Source organism: Zeugodacus cucurbitae, chromosome 5 (genome assembly GCF_028554725.1).
Source record: "Zeugodacus cucurbitae isolate PBARC_wt_2022May chromosome 5, idZeuCucr1.2, whole genome shotgun sequence".
Classification (NCBI taxonomy): domain Eukaryota; kingdom Metazoa; phylum Arthropoda; class Insecta; order Diptera; family Tephritidae; genus Zeugodacus; species Zeugodacus cucurbitae.
The window spans coordinates 29178853-29198182 of record NC_071670.1 but is presented as its reverse complement, the minus strand read 5'-3'; the positions used below and the strand labels follow the sequence as shown (position 1 = coordinate 29198182).

Below are 19330 nucleotides of genomic sequence, written 5' to 3'. Positions count from 1 at the left end.
CAGCTGCAGGTGCCACCACACCAGCAGCGGGTGCGGCAACCACACCAGCAGCAGCTGGTGGAGACTCAACAACAACAACAGCGAGCAGCGGTTCAGGTCCTGCAAAAACAACTAAAAAGAGGAGAACTACTAGAAGAAAAAGAAGAACTACTCGACGAAGAAGGACTACACGAAGAAGACGTACCACACGAAGACTTATTATCAGGAGAAGAACAAGACGCCCAAATGGCGGTAGAGGCGGTAGACGTGTGGTCAGAAGACGCAGAATCGTCCAAGGCTAAATATCTTATGTAAACTATATTCTGAGAATAATAAAATTTCAAATGTAATCATAGAGAATTGTCTATACACTCGTAATTGTTACATCAAAGTCAACACCTACAATCGAGCATTTTAGTTGTTTATAAATTAGGCTTTCTAATTTTTGTATGGATAAAAAAATGTAATCTAACAGTAAAAACTTAACGGATTTAGTTAATATCACGACTATACAAAGTGTGGTTAACAAAAAAAGGCTCGAAAGCAAACAAATATTTCCAGAACTTGAAAAAATTCTGCAAATGTTAATTCAATGTTCATTATTAAGAGAAATACCGGACAGATTGCAATAAAATTTGGTATCCTATTGGCTTGTACTATTACTCATAAACTCAGTAAGTTTCATTACTTCATGTGCAATATATAATCTAAATAACACAGGTAAATATATGTATTTGTTGTAGTTTTTACTTCCGAATAACGTTTTACTTGCATTGTAATATCTTTTATTGAAATATATGCGACGGAGTATAATATATTGGGTACACCACTTTAAAGGAAAAGTTGACGCGTGAAGGTCTAGGCCGATTTGATCACTATATTGAGTATATTGAGGCTAGTATAGACATTCCATACTCGAAAACATGTTTTTTTTATAATATCCCATAATTAAACCGGATAATTGAATATTCTTATACCTACTAGGTAGATGTGGACATTATAAAGTTTTATTCGGCTATTGGTTCCTAATGTATATATTATAAAGTGAAGGAAACAAATGGAGTTCAAAATTGAGATATGATTTTTGACCGATAAGTGAGCGACGCCGCACATAGGGATTTCCGTGGCTGAAGTTCAAAAATGGCATGTTGTATGATTTGAATGAAAATTTCACAGTTTGTTACCACCTATCTATACAATATTTTCCCAAAGTATTAGGATTCTATCTGCATTAGTTTTTTGTCCAGAACTGCCCAAATTTGGTGAATGTGGAGAACATCAAAATTAGCAAAAAATTTTCTCAAAAGTCAAATCATTGATACAATAAAACAACTATTGAAATTCAACTTTAATATTTTTTTTCATTTATAATATGTATCATAGAAAAAAAATAGCATCAAAATCCATTGAAAAAAGTAATGCATAAAAAATTTTGTGGAACAACATAATTTTGACGTCAAAATTTCAATGTTCTAACGCTGTCGACATACATATATATATATATATTTACGTAGGAACCGCTTTAAGCGATTATAGCCGAATCCACCAGAGCGCGCCACTCATTCCTCCTTTTTGCTTTTTGGCGCCAACTGGAAACACCAAGTGAAGCCAGGTCACTTTGCACTTGGTCTTTCCACCGGAGTGGAGGTCGTCCTCTTCCGCGGCTTCCTCCAGCGGGTACTGCATCGAATACTTTCAGAGCTGGAGTGTTTTCTTCCATCCGTACAACATGACCTAGGCAGCGTAGCCGCTGTCTTTTTATTCGCTGAACTATGTCAATGTCGTCGGATAAATCGTACAGCTCATCGTTCCATCGTCTGCGGTATTCGCCGTTGCCAATGTTTAGAGGACCATAAATCTTGCGCAAAACCTTTCTCTCGAAAACCCCAAGAGTCGTCTCATCGGATGATGTCATCGTCCACGCTTCAGCGCCATACATCAGGACGGGAATAATGAGCGACTTATAGAGTTTGATTTTGGTTCGTCGAGAGAGGACTTTACTTGTCAATTGCCTACTCAGTCCAAAGTAGCACCTGTTGGCAAGAGTGGTTCTGCGTTGGATTTCAAGGCTGACATTGTTGGTGTTGTTAATGCTGGTTCCAAGATAAACGAAATTATCTACAACTTCAAAGTTATGACTGTCAACAGTGACGTGGGAGCCAAGACGCGAGTGCGCTGACTGTTTGTTTGATGACAGGAGATATTTCGTCTTGTCCTCATTCACCACCAGACCCATACGCTTCGCTTCTTTATCTAGTCTGGAAAACGCAGAACAAACGGTGATATCAATATCATCGGCATACGCCAGGAGCTGTACACTCTTGTAGAAGATTGTACCCTCTCTATTTAGTTTTGCAGCTCGTATTATTTTTTCCAGCAATAGATTGAAGAAGTCGCACGATAGTGAGTCACCCTGTCTGAAGCCTCGTTTGGTATCGCACGGCTCGGAGAGGTCCTTCCCAATCATGACGGAGCTTTTGGTGTTGCTCAACGTCAATTTACACAGCCGTATTAGTTTTGCGGGGATACCAAATTCAGACATCGCCGCGTAAAGGCAACTCCTTTTCGTGCTGTCGAAAGCAGCTTTAAAATCGACAAAAAGGTGGTGTGTGTCGATCCTCTTTTCACGGGTCTTCTCCAAGATTTGGCGCATGGTAAATATCTGGTCAGTTGTCGATTTTCCAGGTCTAAAGCCACACTGATAAGGTCCAATCAGTTCGTTGACGGTGGGCTTTAGTCTTTCACACAATACGCTCGACAAAACCTTATATGCGATATTGAGGAGACTTATACCACGGTAGTTGGCGCAGATTGTGGGGTCTCCCTTCTTATGGATTGGGCAGAGCACACTAAGATTCCAATCGTCAGGCATGCTTTCTTCCGACCATATTTTACAAAGAAGCTGATGCATGCACCTTATTTGAATAGCTCGGCTGGTAATCCATCGGCCCCCGCCGCTTTGTTGTTCTTCAAGCGGGTAATTGCTATTCGAATTTCTTCATGGTCGGGTAATGGAACATCTATTCCATCGTCATCGATTGGGGAATCGGGTTCGCCATCTCCTGGTGTTGTACTTTCACTGCCATTGAGCAGGTCGGAGAAGTGTTCCCTTCATAATCCCAGTATGCTCTGGACATCCGTTACCAGATTACCTCCTCGGTCCCTACATGATAATGCTCCGGTCTTGAAACCTTCTGTAAATCGCCTCATCTTTTCATAAAATTTTCGAGCATTACCCATGTCGGCCAGCTTTTCAAGCTTTTCATAGTCACGCATTTCGGCCTCTTTCTTTTTACGTCTGCAAATGCGTCTCGTTTCCCTCTTCAGTTCTCGATATCTATCCCACCCCGAACGTGTTGTGGTCGATCGCAACGTTGCGAGGCAGTCTGTTTTCTCTCCACTGCGGAACGACAATTCTCATCATACCAACTGGTTTTTTGGCGTTGCCGGAGACCAATTGTTTCGGCTGCAGCGGTATGCAATGAGTTTGAGATGCCGTTCCACAGCTCCCTTATATCGAGATGCTGATGAGTGCTCTCAGAGAGCAGGAGTGCAAGTCGAGTAGAAAATCGTTCGGCTGTCGGTTGTGATTGCAGCTTTTCGACGTCGAACCTTCCTTGTGTTTGTTGACGGGCGTTCTTTGCTGCACAGAGGCGAGTGCGTATCTTTGCTGCTACTAGATAATGGTCCGAGTCAATGTTTGGTCCTCGGAGCGTACGCACGTCTCAAACACTGGAGACATGTCTTCCGTCTATCACAACGTGATCGATTTGATTGCGCGTGTTTCGATCAGGGGACAGCCACGTTGCTTGATGAATTTTTTTATGCTGGAATCTGGTACTACAGACAACCCTATTTCAGCGAAGTCGATCAGCCTCAGGCCGTTTGGCGATGTTTCGTCATGGAGGCTGAATTTTCCGACTGTTGTGCCAAAGACACCTTCTTTACCCACCCTGGCGTTAAAATCGCCAAGCACGATTTTGACATCGTGGCGGGGGCAGCGCTCATAGGTGCGTTGCGCTCCTTTATATGGCCGCTGTAGTAGATGTCACAAGGACCCACCTTCTTCCGTCCTTGTCCCGTCCATCGCACTTCTTGGACGGCGGTGATGTCAGCCTGAATATACCTACATATACCGAATTAAAGCCTGAAGTCTCAGCTAAACGATAAAAAAATTCAGCTGCCCCAAATTGCCCTCCTTGAAAAAACAATGAGATACTCTAAAATGGCAAGTTATCGCCCAAAAGTATGCAATATATAGCGTACTTTATAAACGTTTGCCTTTGAATGCAATTGTTTTTGGCAGTGATTTCTTAACATTTTGTTGATATTATATATATAATATGTATATATTGATCAATTTACATTAATTTGCGAAGTGTGAAAGTGATTAGAGGTCAAGTGATATCAAATGCTGCAATGGAAAGTTTTAAGATTTCTTATTTAAGAATATGTGAACTTTTAATGGATACCAATTTATTGACATACATAGTTGTTGAAATTATTGCGACTAATAATAGAAACATGACTCAAGTGGATGTTGCAAAATTTGACAAATTAAAAAAAAAAATTGTGACAAATTTAAAGAGAGATGGCAGAGAGCAAGACGTACGAGAACAAGATTTCTTAAAATGAATGAACAGTGGCTTACAAGTGATTATGTAGTGGAAGATACTAACGAGACAGAAGCACCGAGCTGTTCTAGCATGGTTAAACGCGGACGACCAACTATTGCCTTCGAAAACAGAACAGAACAAAGAGAACAAAACTGCATTAAAGGCCCTGGCGTTGATTCTCGATGCTTCATTATCTAAGCACCAATATGAGGTGCGCAGCTCCGCTAAGGAAATTGGTAGTGATATTTTCCAAAAATCAGTGCTCTAGGTCAAAAATTAAGTTTCACCTTATATGGGAGGTGGGCGTAAAATAGGGGGCGTGATTTTGATTTTTTCATTTTTTTCTTGATTGGAATCCAAAACAATGATGTACCAAATGTCATTGTCCTGCGACAACTCCTTATATTTTTAGCCGCAGTATGCACTAGCAGAAACCTATGTGCGCCGCGCCCATTTTCCATTAAATTGTCTGCAGCTTCCTTCTACCATTTCTTCTGTAAAATGTAGCATTTCTTAGGTTTTTCGTTAGTGAGTTAACTCACTTTTAGTAATTTTTAACATAACCTTTGTATGGGAGATGGGAGATGGGCGTGGTTGTTATCCCATTAAACCTATTTTTATGGAGTGTGATCGAGTACATAAGGAAACTGACTGCAGAACATTTGGTTTCTCTAGCCTTTTGGTTTGCGAGATATATACAAAAAATCTATTTGGTTGATTTACTTCCAACCGTTATGTGAACAAAACCTATCAAAATACTCTCTTGTCAACTTTGTTGAGATATTATAAAGACTATCTATAGTCATTAGCATAGATCAAATACATCTTTCTACATTATTAACTAGCCCGTAATTTGTAAAACGAGATATATTTATACTTTTGAATTTGCTTGAATTTTAGAACCATGTATTAGTGGGTTTATGCAGAATAAGCATACTGGCTTTAATAAAGTACTCGTTAAAGAAACCCATTCAAGTCAAAAGTTGCTAAGAGAGTATTATAGTTTTGTTCACATAACGGTTGTTTGTAGGTCACAAAACTAAACGAGTTAGATACAGGGTTATAAATATCAAAATGATCAGGATGACGAGACGATTTCAAATCCGCATGTATGTCTGTCCGTTCGTCCGTCCGTCTGTCCGTCCGTGCAACGGATAACTTGAGTAAAAATTGAGATATCATAACGAAACTTGGAACACATATTCCTTGGCACCCTAGGTTGCTTTCGAAGTTGGGAAAAATCGGACCATTGTCACGCCCACAAAATGGCGTGATTCCACAAATTTGGAATAAAGGATAGCACTAGGAAGGAGCATATATGGATGTAATTTTTTGGAGAAGATAAAATAAATTTCACGCGTTAACTTTTCCTTTAAAGTGGTGTCGTCGCATATATCTGCATAAAAAATATTGCAATGCAAGTAAAACGTTATTCGGAAGTAAAAACTACAATAAATATATTTACCTGTGTTATTTAGATTATATATTTTACATGAAGTAAAATGAAGTAATGAAACTTACTGAGTTTATGAGTAATAGTACAAGCCAATAGGATACCAAAAATTATTGCAATCTGTCCGCTATTTCTCTTAATAATGAACATTGAATTAACATTTGCAGAATTGTTTCAAGTTCTGGAAATATTTGTTTGCTTTCGAGGCTTTTGAGAGAGTGTACACTTTTAGGTTACACTCGAACTTAGAGCATCAGAATAATTTTTCTGTTAACCACTCTTTGTATAGTCGTGATATTAACTAAATCCATTCAATTTTTACTGTTAGATTACATTTTTTTTATCCATACAAAAATTAGAAAACCTAATTTATAAACAACTAAAATGGTATTGACTATAATGTAACAATTACGAATATATAGACAATAATCTATAATTACATTTGTAATTTTATTATTCTCAGAATATAGTTTACATAAGATATTTAGCCTTGGACGATTCTGCGTCTCCTGACCACACGTCTACCGCCTCTACCGCCATTTGGACGTCTTGTTCTTCTCCTGATAATAAGTCTTCGTGTGGTACGTCTTCTTCGTGTAGTCCTTCTTCGTCGAGTAGTTCTTCTTTTTCTTCTAGTAGTTCTCCTTTTTTTAGTTGTTTTTGCAGGACCTGAACCGCTGCTCGCTGTTGTTGTGGTTGAGTCCCCAACAGCTGCTGCTGGTGTGGTTGCGGCACCCGCTGCTGGTGTGGTGGCACCTGCAGCTGCAGGGGTTGTAGCAGCACCGCCAGCTGGGGTAGTGTCTCCTGCTGCTGCTGCTTCTGTTGATGACTGCGCCTGTACATATACCAGGCATGCAGCCATAACAAGGAACGTTAGAAAGTAAAGTTTCATTTTGAAGAAATTAACGATTCAACTTGTAGAAATACTGAAAATCTACTGTTGAACCCCACAGTGTCACCTGCTTTTATAGTACGATGAGCAAAACTAAACGCACTAGCACGCACTGGTACGCGTATTTACTTAGTTGTTTTAAATAAATTATTATTTACAATTATTTATTTGCTCTTCAAAATTACAAATTTTTTCGTTAATTTCATGGAAAACAACTGTTAAAATACATTACCCCATTAATTAGGTGTTTCATTACCGAGCTAATTTTTAAACAAATATTTCGAGGATCACACATTCTTAAGCAATTATGCTCTTATTACATGTTACACAGCGTATAATTGTTTCATTCACAGTACGGTGCAAGCCATCTGAACTATTGTCACTCCCACGACAAAAGCCATAATATCTATTCTATTTACATACATGTGTTTGATATTTAGTGACTGTTTGAGATTTTCAGGCCGGGGAGTAGATGAGATCGCGGTAACGTCTGTACATAATTTTTCAACGGGGATGAAATCAAGCAACTGAGCTCTAGATTTCTGGCACTAATCTTGGATTCTTATAAACGCCTTTAAATGGGTTTTCAATTAAAGTAGATATATAGGTTTTTTTGAGGATCGCACTCGACCTACGGTCTATTGTACCCTCTCCTGTTTATCACAGAACACCATCCTTAAAACTTAGTAACGCTGCAGGGCTGGTGGTCGCGATACTTTCCCTTTGGGATTATAGAGACCCCATTGCCTGACACCTTAACCTCGCAATCGCGTGACATTCCAGGAGTAGGTGTTCAGGTGTTTCCGCTTCCAAATCAGAGAATCTGCACAGGTCCGTTGAGCAGATACCGAGTTTGTTCAAATGACGCCTTAGTCTGCAGTGGTCAGTGTAAAGTGCCACTAGTTGTCTCATTTTGTTTTGTGGGAGCGCTTGAATCTCTTCCGGTTGTACCCCCATAGAAACAGTTGGAAGTGGCAAAGTCCCTGCAATTGCAGCCAGTAGCGATTCCTACTTACCAGTTCGTCTTCGAATTGTTTATTTCTAAGAACTTGCGGACCAACAGCAATGAAGGCCTCCGGCTCCACCGGCCTGGCAGCCAACCACCATGTGGAGTGGGGTTAGGCTCAGGATTACCTCCATTGCTGCGGTCGGACACGATCGCATAGCACCAGTGATGCAGTTTTGCCAACTGTTTCTCTGCTGTTGACAGAGAGATCCTAGATACCCAAGCCACCGCTCCATAATTGGTTATGTGCCTGATAATCGTGGTGTACATCCAGCGCAATATGTACGGGTTGCATCCCCAGGTTTTCCCTGCTAAGCGTTTGCACACCATCAGCGCTGTGGTGCCTTAGCAACCGCGGAGTCCACATGCTTCTTCTTTTTTTTTTAATCCAGTATTAGTCCTAGATATTTTACTTCCTCAACCCTAGCTACCGCTTGCCCGCCCAGGGTAATAGTATCCAGGGTACCCTTATAAAGGGGTTGATGGGCGTTTTGGTCGGACTGATGTTAAGTCCGACTTTGACGCACCATTTCTTAGCCAGGGTTAATCCTCTCTGGACAATGTCTCCAAGTGTGCTTTCAAATTTACTTCTGGCTATAATTACGATATCATACGCGTATCACTGACATCGTATACCATTCTCTGTTAGTATCTCCAATAGCTCGTCCACGACTAGGCTCCACAGAAGCGGTTATAGTATACCTCAATTTTCTCCATCCCCTTCAGCAGAAAGAGGTAAGACTGATTGACCTATAAGATTTAGCCAAAGAGTAGTCCCTCCTTCCTACTTTCGGTATGAAGACAACTAGTGGTCTCCATTTTTTCGGGATGTAGGCATGAGCTAAACTATCTCTCATCAACCTAACAAGGTGAATGAGGATATGTTCCTGACCACGTTGGAGTAGCGCTGGAAAGATATGATCCACTCCTGCTGATTTATACCTCTTAAAGGTTCCCATGGCCCACTTTACAGAGTCCTTCCCTCCAAACTTGTTTTGTATATACCATCACTTGAGAGATCCCAAATTACCTTCCTGTTGTTTTCTGTGAGGCCTTTGACCTCTCCTTTAAAAGCCCATGGTTCCTGTATTAGGAGGGCACCCAAGATGTACTCACAGGTCTTGTCGACCTGCATGGCCTCCGGAGCAAGTCTGTCCGAGAGCTCTTGGGTAGTTTTTTTTTTCAATATTTCTTTATTTATTGAATCATCTCTTTGAAGCATAACAATAAGTTATAAAATCTTAACTGTAAATAAAACTAGACAAGTTCAACCAAGTGATTGAGTTGTTTTGGCGAAACGTTGCTTTTTAGTGTGCAGGTACATCATTTCTTTTTAGACGTGATTGAACTAAAGCATTAGCTAATGGATAAATATTTATTTCTGATGTTCTCTACTGCTTTCTTTTCTTTTTTTCAACGGGCGGAGTACTAACCTCGACAACCGTTTTGGCTTTGTCATTCTTTGACTCCGTACCCTTTTTATTCCAGGGTCGTATCATAACCGTACTGTATCTAAAGTACAGTTGGTATCCTTTTTTGCGGATCATCGATACCGATGTTGACCCTCCAGGGAGTGTTGTGTAAGCCCTCATTCTGAGCTTTCAGCAGAACAAAGACATATTTCGATGTGTTGCCGGCGCATCTTGCGAGAAATACCGTCATGTTGTATGTGCTCGGTATATCCTCGCCTTGTACAGAGCAGTTTGTTTGCTGATTATTATTTCTGCAGTTGATCAACAGTAGTCCTGATCGGAAGAAGATGCCCGAAAACGTTAGAGGATATTTTCAACCATTGAGCACCTCATCCATAATAACCTCCTGAAGGGTGGTCCGCATTTCAGCCTCCATAGCGACCACCGTCCGTTGTGCCATCAAAATGTAAATGTCCATTCCTGGCTCTGATTGTAGGAGCTTGAGGATGCGCCTTGTGCCGCTTGTTGATCGGCTCATTCGGCGTAATGTGCCGATGTGTTTGTTAGTAGAGGAAAGCTCATCATCCCTGGCGTGGTCCTCAAAGAGAGATTTCTCATCACGAATTGATGCCTTTTGACACCAGCCGTTCCTGATGTACGGGTGGTTTCTCCCTTAGCTGCCTCTTTAGACACTACTACTGGGTGGGTTGGTTTTGACGTTTGTCCTTTTTCATTGCCATTTCCGTTACCTTTGGGGGTATTTCCATTATTGTTTGTTGTTGATTTTTTGTTTTTGTTCATCTTGTTCTTAAGACCGGTCGCTCGAGTAGCCGAGCATCGCGGTCTAAATTTCTGATGGGAAAAATAACGGTCCGCCGCGCCAGCGCCACGTAGTGCGGTAAGTCGACAGTTACTTCCCAAGGTGACCCGGTATTGGGAAAGCGTCGTTATATTACAGCCGAATTTACCTCCCGGCTGCAAATCGTCCAATGGGCACGGTACGCGTAACACCCTGAATTGGGAGGTGGTAGCTCTTGGTCACCACACTCACGCTCAGCCAATGGCGAGATGTGTGCTGCTAACCCTCTGCACTAACCATCGCAGAGGATTCAATTAAAGTAAGGTTCATTCCTGTTTTTGATTGTCCAGTTTATTCTAAAGGATTAACTTTGCTATTCCTTGTAAAACACCTACTATTTAAACTTATGGTTTTACGTTTACTACTTCCAGCTAAACTCATTATATGAGTTATCAATTTTGCCACGCAAAGGAAAGTTTCTTTATTAATCTTGCGTATATGTATGTTTTGTCCTGCATTCACATATTTTTAATGATTTCTTCCTTAAGAATGACATGGCTTTTCTTGCCTCACTAATAAATTTTAAAAGGAATATTAATAAAATTTTCCTACTGAACAATTTCGGACATGAAGGAAAATGTAGTGATGAAAATAAGTAGTATAGAAGAATAAGATACCAAATACGTTTCCATTCCATTTCATTTACTGTTTCCTCGAGTAAATAATTTTTAAATTAAAACGTTGTTTAATAGAAAATCCTAGTAGTACTAACTTCGGTAAACCACATCAGTTGCTCCGAATAGATACTAACCACCTAACAATTTTGTCGACTGTTGATGGTATTTGTGATATATTTTTAGGAGTTTAACGCATCATCAACAACTGGCGATTGTGATGTCCTAGTGGGATCCTTAACGGCCTTTGTTGTAAGAATAAACCATTGTAACTAACCGAACATAACCTAGTCCTAATCTTTATAAATGATGGTTAAACTCATCTATACTACTATTATAAAGAGGAAAGATTTATATGTATGTTTGTAATGAAGAAACCTAAAAATCTCGATCGATTTCAAAAATTCTTTCACCATTTGAAGACGACATTCACATCGAGTAACATAGGCTATATTTATTGCTAGAATCTCAACTTTCTAGAAATATGTAGTTCCCACATGAGGGTATCAAAAAGACTCTGTGATGTGTGATGATGTGAATCTTAATATGAAACTGAAGATCGTCTTGCAAGTCATTCTCTTCGCTTCTCAATCGCGTGCCAAAGACTAGAGATCGTAATCAAGTTTTAGCTCATTACAAATCAAATATAATTTCATGTTCGAATTTTCCTCATTTTACTTTTTTTAAATGAACCCACGCAAGAAACGGGAAAGAACATACTAGAGCTCTTGGTATTCGACTAATCGATTAACCGAATTAACCGAATAGGGCATTATTCGAATAATAATATTCGGTTTGCCCTATTCGGATAGCCGTTAGTCATCGACTATTCGATTAACCGCTCATTTTCGACTATTCGGTTAACCGTTCGTTGTCGACTATTCGAATAGTGCAAGTTCATTAATTTTCTTATTTTTATTAAAAAAAGTGAAACATTAAAACTAACAAAAAACTCGCTATTTTTTTATGACTGTCATACCAACACTGTTGTTGTTTCACATGCAAAATTAAAATATGACTGATACAACACTGCGTGGTATGTTTCTTGAGTTCGCTATTCTATACCCCTACCCACTTGCTGTCGAGTTTTTTCGGTTTTTTGCGGCATATGCCTAGTACTGCAGTAACCGGTTACTTTTTGGAACCGGTTTTTTTGGGACACACTCGTGGCAGTGTGGGCGGTCGGTGGGTGGGGCTTTGGAGCGTTTTGGGACAAAACTTCGACGAGTGGGTAGTCGGTTTTCTGTGAAGAACCGGTTTTTTGGGTCGGTCAGTGGTCGGTTTTGCTCGTGCCCTTCTGCCCGAACACTTCTCAACCGATTTATACCTCACATTGTATATATCTGGAAAATACGGACATATATCTGGTTTTGGCCTTAGGAAAAATGGCTATGTTTTTTTTTCATTTATTCGAATAGTGACAGTATAACTATTCGAATAACCGCAGTAGAACGACTATTAGAATAGTCGGAACATTGCGACTAACCGAATAGTGCTAACCGGTTAATATTCGTACGAACGGTTACAAACCGGATATTCGAATAATCGGTTTCAGGTTAATCGAATAATTTTAAGAGCCCTAGAATATACATATGTATGGGAGAATGTGTATAAGTGTGTAAAAACTTATAACTTTTGAAATGATTGCTTAAACCCGTGCGAAGCCGGGGCGGTCTGCTAGTATCTTTATATAAAACTAGCAGCCCGCTCCAATTTCAAAAGTTATAAGTTTTATTCGAAGACTGAAGTTTTCCCTTGTGCAAAATTTAGACTTTTTCGTTTTAAATTCTATACTGCTCGTCTGATTTCCAATTTTTGAGGAACGATACCGATTCTTTAATTCATTCATGAAATATTTGATTTTAAAATAGTCCATCTATATCGTATGGAGATTAACAATAAAACTTGATGTATGGTTGCCACACTAGTTTTCGTAAAGTTATAGACCGAATTTCCATCGCAACAAAATCGAAACTTATTAAGCAGACAGTTATTGTTGATGAAAAGTGGTCCAGTAACGAATCCGAACGTTTCAGAACGAAAAAACTGTATTAGTCCAATAGAGGTGAGCCGATGGAAACGGTGAAGAAATAAAGGTGGACGTGGCCGTGTGATGGAATCAATTACATAGATGCGGCTAGCTTTGGACAAAGTCTGCCTACGAATATCGATAGAAGTTCCTCAAGTTGTCGATCACCGAAATCGATTCTGATTAATCGGTCCGACAGTATTGGTCTAAAGTATCATGCCACAAATGAAATGATATGTTCAAATTATATGTCATAGTGTGTCTAATATTTTATATACGTGATTTATTTTATAAGTCGTGACTTCCGCTATAGCTCTTAATATTCTAAAGTTGGATGTATATTTGTATTCATACTATATAAGACAACTTTGTTATAATTGCATTTAAAATTGTATTATTCTCAGAATATTGTTTACATAACATATTTAGCCTTGGACAATTCTACGTCTCCTAACCACACGTCTACCGCCTCTACCGCCATTTGGCCGTCTTGTTCTTCTCCTGATAATAAGTCTTCGTGTGGTACGTCTTCTTCGTGTAGTCCTTCTTCGTCGAGTAGTTCTTCTTTTTCTTCTAGTAGTTCTCCTTTTTTTAGTTGTTTTTGCGGGACCTGAACCGCTGCTCGCTGTTGTTGTTGTTGAGTCTCCACCAGCTGCTGCAGGTGTGGTTGCGGCACCCGCTGCTGGTGTGGTGGCACCTGCAGCTGCAGGGGTTGTAGCAGCACCGCCAGCTGCGGTAGTGTCTCCTGCCGCTGCTGCTTCTGTTGATGACTGCGCCTGTACATATACCAGGCATGCAGCCATAACAAGGAACGTTAGAAAGTAAAGTTTCATTTTGAAGAAATTAACGATTCAACTTGTAGAAATACTGAAAGTCTACTGTTGAACCCCACAATGTCACCTGCTTTTATAGTACGATGAGCAAAAAGAAACGCACTAGCACGCACTGGTACGCGTATTTACTTAGTTGTTTTAAATAAATTATTATTTACAATTATTTATTTGCTCTTCGAAATTATAAATATTTTTCGCCAATTTCATGGAAAACAACTGTTAAAATACATTACCCCATTGCTGAATTAGGTACTTTTGCTGTTTCATTACCGAGCTAATTTTTAAACAAATATCTCTAAGTTCACACATTCTTGACTACTTATGCTCTTATTACATGTTGTACAGCGTATAATTGTTTGGTTTACAATACGGTGCATATCACCTAAAACTAGTCGAGGTTCATATGGAGTTATATATAAAACATATGTAAACAATATGATCCTAAAGTCTCTCTGTCCGTCTGTACGTGTGTCCGTACGAGAGTTGGTGAGTGTACATAATGTGTTCCTTGACACTCAAAGAATGACAAAGCATATGGGAAAGATCAGAAAATTGTCACTCCCACGTAATGCTATTGAGCTATAAGCTAAAAAATACTTCATATAACTAAGTGGAATTTGGTACAGGAGATCCCATCGGTGTATTAAAGTTTTTTGATAAGTGATCGTTCAATGGACCATTAATCTTCCGCAAAATCTCCTCGGATATCGGGAATAATGAGCGACTTGTAGAGTTTGATTTTGGTTCGAGAGGACTTTTCTTTTCCTTTTAAGATCTGGTGAGAAAAAAGTATCTCTATACATAATATAGATGTTTTGGCAGATTATAATGAACAGCATTTAAAATGCTATTGCCTATCGGCACTATATTCCCACTAAGCATAAGTGATTAGCTTCATTGAAATATTGATATGCAAGTTCTCAGACACATGCTATTTAAGAAATTTGCTGAAAAATATGCTGCTTAAAAGACATTTTCCAACCCAATAAAAAATCTTAGGAATGATGCATATTGACTTCTCCGGCATGAAAAATTGGCTTTGACACCATTAAACGGTGTGCTTAACAAACACACATAAGGCAAATTCACAAACACTTAAATCCAAAACTTATGCTTACTTGAAGGGCATTAATGTCGTTCGTTCGTGTTCGTATATGAAAATATCTGATGTCGAATATGAAAACTTTAGAATATCGATAGTTTGCCATAATGTTTGCTTACGTGTATCATAAATATGCTCAAAGGTAAACTGACATTTTCATTGGACAATATGCTAACGAATGTTAGAAATAATCGAGCCACAGTGTATACTACCTTAGAACGTCACCAATGGAGTACGCAACTTTTCCCTAAATTCAAGTTTGGCAATTCTTTCTTGTGATTCACCTGCCGATATTGGCTTAGCAAATTCAAATTCTAATGACATGGCAACGAGCAAATCATGTGTGCTCAACTTCAACGGCTCCAAGAAATGCCGCATTAAATATGCATGACACGAGCGTCAGGTAGACGCGGCTAAGTATACTGAACAACAACATAAGCGCCCTTTTAAAAACGAGAGGCAAAGTGCAAGTAAAGCCAAAAGACGCCGGCGTACATCTGGTAAATATATTTTGAGCGATGCGGTAGGCATTTAACTGTCATTTACAGCAGCCAATGAATCACCAAAGCAATCAAGTATGCTCATGGAGCAGGTGACAGCGTGCTCGACAGGAAACCATTGATATTTAGGACGTGGAAATATTGGGAAACAAGCACAACTTTGGCCAGACGCAATATAATGAATTTTTCATGTGTATAAAGTTGTACTGTTAACTGTGAGCGAGAGTTACATTATTGAAAGTAATCAATCTTGATATTTTCATTTTTATGCGTTATACTAAAATTGTATAGCGATTTTATTGATAATGTTGAGAAAACAATTAAGGAATAACTAATATCGGAGAGACGGGAATCTATCTATGATATCTTATATGATACGCATAAATCTATTAATTATGAATACATTTTTATTTTTGGAATGTACATTTAACACTTTTCACAATTCACTTTAATTTTCGAAAATCGCTATAATTTATATATGCACAACAATTTAATAAAAATTTAACAATTTGTTCTATGAAGACGGTCTTGTCATTGGGGAAATAAGCAATGGGTCAAAAATTTACTGACAAGCTAAAATTGTATTGTTTTTAACAGGATTAAGAACGTGTTTTAAATTTTCTTCATGTAATACCATTTCTATTTGGCACGAATTCACACATTTTAGTATACTTCTGCAGGAATATATTTTGAAGCACATACCTTAAGCATCCTTACATACAATTTCTCATCTGACACACAAGACATATTAGAATACATACCATACATATCTACATCTGCACATATAATATGGTATAAAATTTTAAAGGACAGTTTCGTTGGCATTGTTGTGCCAGTTGCTTTATCGCAATTCCAATGGGGAATATGAATTTTTATTTTAATAAGCTTTCAAATGATTTCAAACCAATGTGTGTACGCTTGTTCATGCACATTCGAGACTTTTTCCGCTGTTAATACGGCGAACATTTAGGCCATGTCAGTCGTTTTCGAGGCTATCTTTTGTTGCCGCGCAAGCCAAGCGTTTGTTATTGGCTCGAATGTGTGCATTCAAATACATATACTAATGAACTTATTGTACTATTGAATGTTTAAAAACAACAGCTACCTTCAAGAAAATAATAACGATGATTTTTCATTTACGAAGCGCTGAAAGGGACTGGTAATATAGACCATAAAATGTCCATGGAAATTAAATTCAACTGTTGTTAGATTGAATGTTAAACCCGACAAATATGCTGGAAAATGTTCAGAGTTGAAAAGAGGTGTATATTTATTTCTTTATGTCCTAGATCTCTGCAAATTATTTGCTTCGATTACAAACCAAATACTCCTCTATATAAATAAAGTTTAGACAGAAAATAAATATTCAAATATAAGAATTCATTTTTACCATTGCTGTAGATAATAATTATGTAAAAACATTGTTATACTTGTTATTAATAAACTTATGTTGTTGCAAAAAATATTAACTGACATTACTCAGCAAATAAAGTAAAATTATACAATAAGGGAACCAAAATCAATGAAAGAAGTTTTTATGCACACCTTGAATCGAATTGGTGGAGCTCATATGAACCATGCGCTTCTTTCACCATAATTTTAATTGAAAGGTTTTGCGATGCGCTAAAGCCGAATTTACGTATTGTGATCAAATATGTGAAAAATGTGTGTGTATATGTGAACAGAAAATGGCAAAAGCATAGAAAGATGCAAAATTCTCACCTGCGTACGCAACGGTTTCGTGTTGCACTCGACAAAAGTCGTTAAACGCACATGTGTGCCTTTAATTACTTACCACATCTTGACTATTCCTCACACCTCTGGAGATAATAATAAAGTGAGCTAAAACCAACTGAATAACCTCAAACCAACGGCACAATTACATTAAATAAGACTCCAATAATAAAACTGACTTACAAAAATATCAATTTGTAGAGTAAAAGAGTGTAGTATTTGTGTAAAGTTTCATTCCGTTATCTTCCTTGGTTTCTTAAGTAAATAGTATAAAGTGAACGAATCAGTTGGAAATCAAAATTGATTTTTTAGTCATTTTCAACCTCACCTTTGTATGGGAGGTGGGCGTGGTTATTATTCGACTTCTCTCATTTTTGGACTGTATTAAGAAGTGGCTAAAAAAACGACTGCAAAATGTTTGGTTTATATAGCTCTATTGGTTTCCGAAATATGTACAAAAACCTTTTTGGGGGCGGGGCCACGCCCACCTCCCCAAAAAAATTACATCCCAATATGCCCCTTCATAGTGCGATCCTTCATAGCAAATTAAGGAATAACTAATATCGGAGAGACGGGAATCTATCTATGATATCTTATATGATACGCATAAATCTATTAATTATGAATACATTTTTATTTTTGGAATGTACATTTAACACTTTTCACAATTCACTTTAATTTTCGAAAATCGCTATAATTTATATATGCACAACAATTTAATAAAAATTTAACAATTTGTTCTATGAAGACGGTCTTGTCATTGGGGAAATAAGCAATGGGTCAAAAATTTACTGAAAAGCTAAAATTGTATTGTTTTTAACAGGATTAAGAACGTGTTTTAAATTTTCTTCATGTAATACCATTTCTATTTGGCACGAATTCACACATTTTAGTATACTTCTGCAGGAATATATTTTGAAGCACATACCTTAAGCATCCTTACATACAATTTCTCATCTGACACACAAGACATATTAGAATACATACCATACATATCTACATCTGCACATATAATATGGTATAAAATTTTAAAGGACAGTTTCGTTGGCATTGTTGTGCCAGTTGCTTTATCGCAATTCCAATGGGGAATATGAATTTTTATTTTAATAAGCTTTCAAATGATTTCAAACCAATGTGTGTACGCTTGTTCATGCACATTCGAGACTTTTTCCGCTGTTAATACGGCGAACATTTAGGCCATGTCAGTCGTTTTCGAGGCTATCTTTTGTTGCCGCGCAAGCCAAGCGTTTGTTATTGGCTCGAATGTGTGCATTCAAATACATATACTAATGAACTTATTGTACTATTGAATGTTTAAAAACAACAGCTACCTTCAAGAAAATAATAACGATGATTTTTCATTTACGAAGCGCTGAAAGGGACTGGTAATATAGACCATAAAATGTCCATGGAAATTAAATTCAACTGTTGTTAGATTGAATGTTAAACCCGACAAATATGCTGGAAAATGTTCAGAGTTGAAAAGAGGTGTATATTTATTTCTTTATGTCCTAGATCTCTGCAAATTATTTGCTTCGATTACAAACCAAATACTCCTCTATATAAATAAAGTTTAGACAGAAAATAAATATTCAAATATAAGAATTCATTTTTACCATTGCTGTAGATAATAATTATGTAAAAACATTGTTATACTTGTTATTAATAAACTTATGTTGTTGCAAAAAATATTAACTGACATTACTCAGCAAATAAAGTAAAATTATACAATAAGGGAACCAAAATCAATGAAAGAAGTTTTTATGCACACCTTGAATCGAATTGGTGGAGCTCATATGAACCATGCGCTTCTTTCACCATAATTTTAATTGAAAGGTTTTGCGATGCGCTAAAGCCGAATTTACGTATTGTGATCAAATATGTGAAAAATGTGTGTGTATATGTGAACAGAAAATGGCAAAAGCATAGAAAGATGCAAAATTCTCACCTGCGTACGCAACGGTTTCGTGTTGCACTCGACAAAAGTCGTTAAACGCACATGTGTGCCTTTAATTACTTACCACATCTTGACTATTCCTCACACCTCTGGAGATAATAATAAAGTGAGCTAAAACCAACTGAATAACCTCAAACCAACGGCACAATTACATTAAATAAGACTCCAATAATAAAACTGACTTACAAAAATATCAATTTGTAGAGTAAAAGAGTGCAGTATTTGTGTAAAGTTTCATTCCGTTATCTTCCTTGGTTTCTTAAGTAAATAGTATAAAGTGAACGAATCAGTTGGAAATCAAAATTGATTTTTTAGTCATTTTCAACCTCACCTTTGTATGGGAG

General features: G+C 37.9%; 1 protein-coding gene across 1 annotated transcript in view; it reads left to right on the top strand.

Annotated features, from left to right (window-relative positions):
• The window catches only part of LOC105220330 (GTPase-activating Rap/Ran-GAP domain-like protein 3), a 159756-nt gene that overhangs the window by 9764 nt on the left and 130662 nt on the right, over nt 1-19330 (top strand). The gene's annotated exons all lie outside the window — the stretch shown is intronic.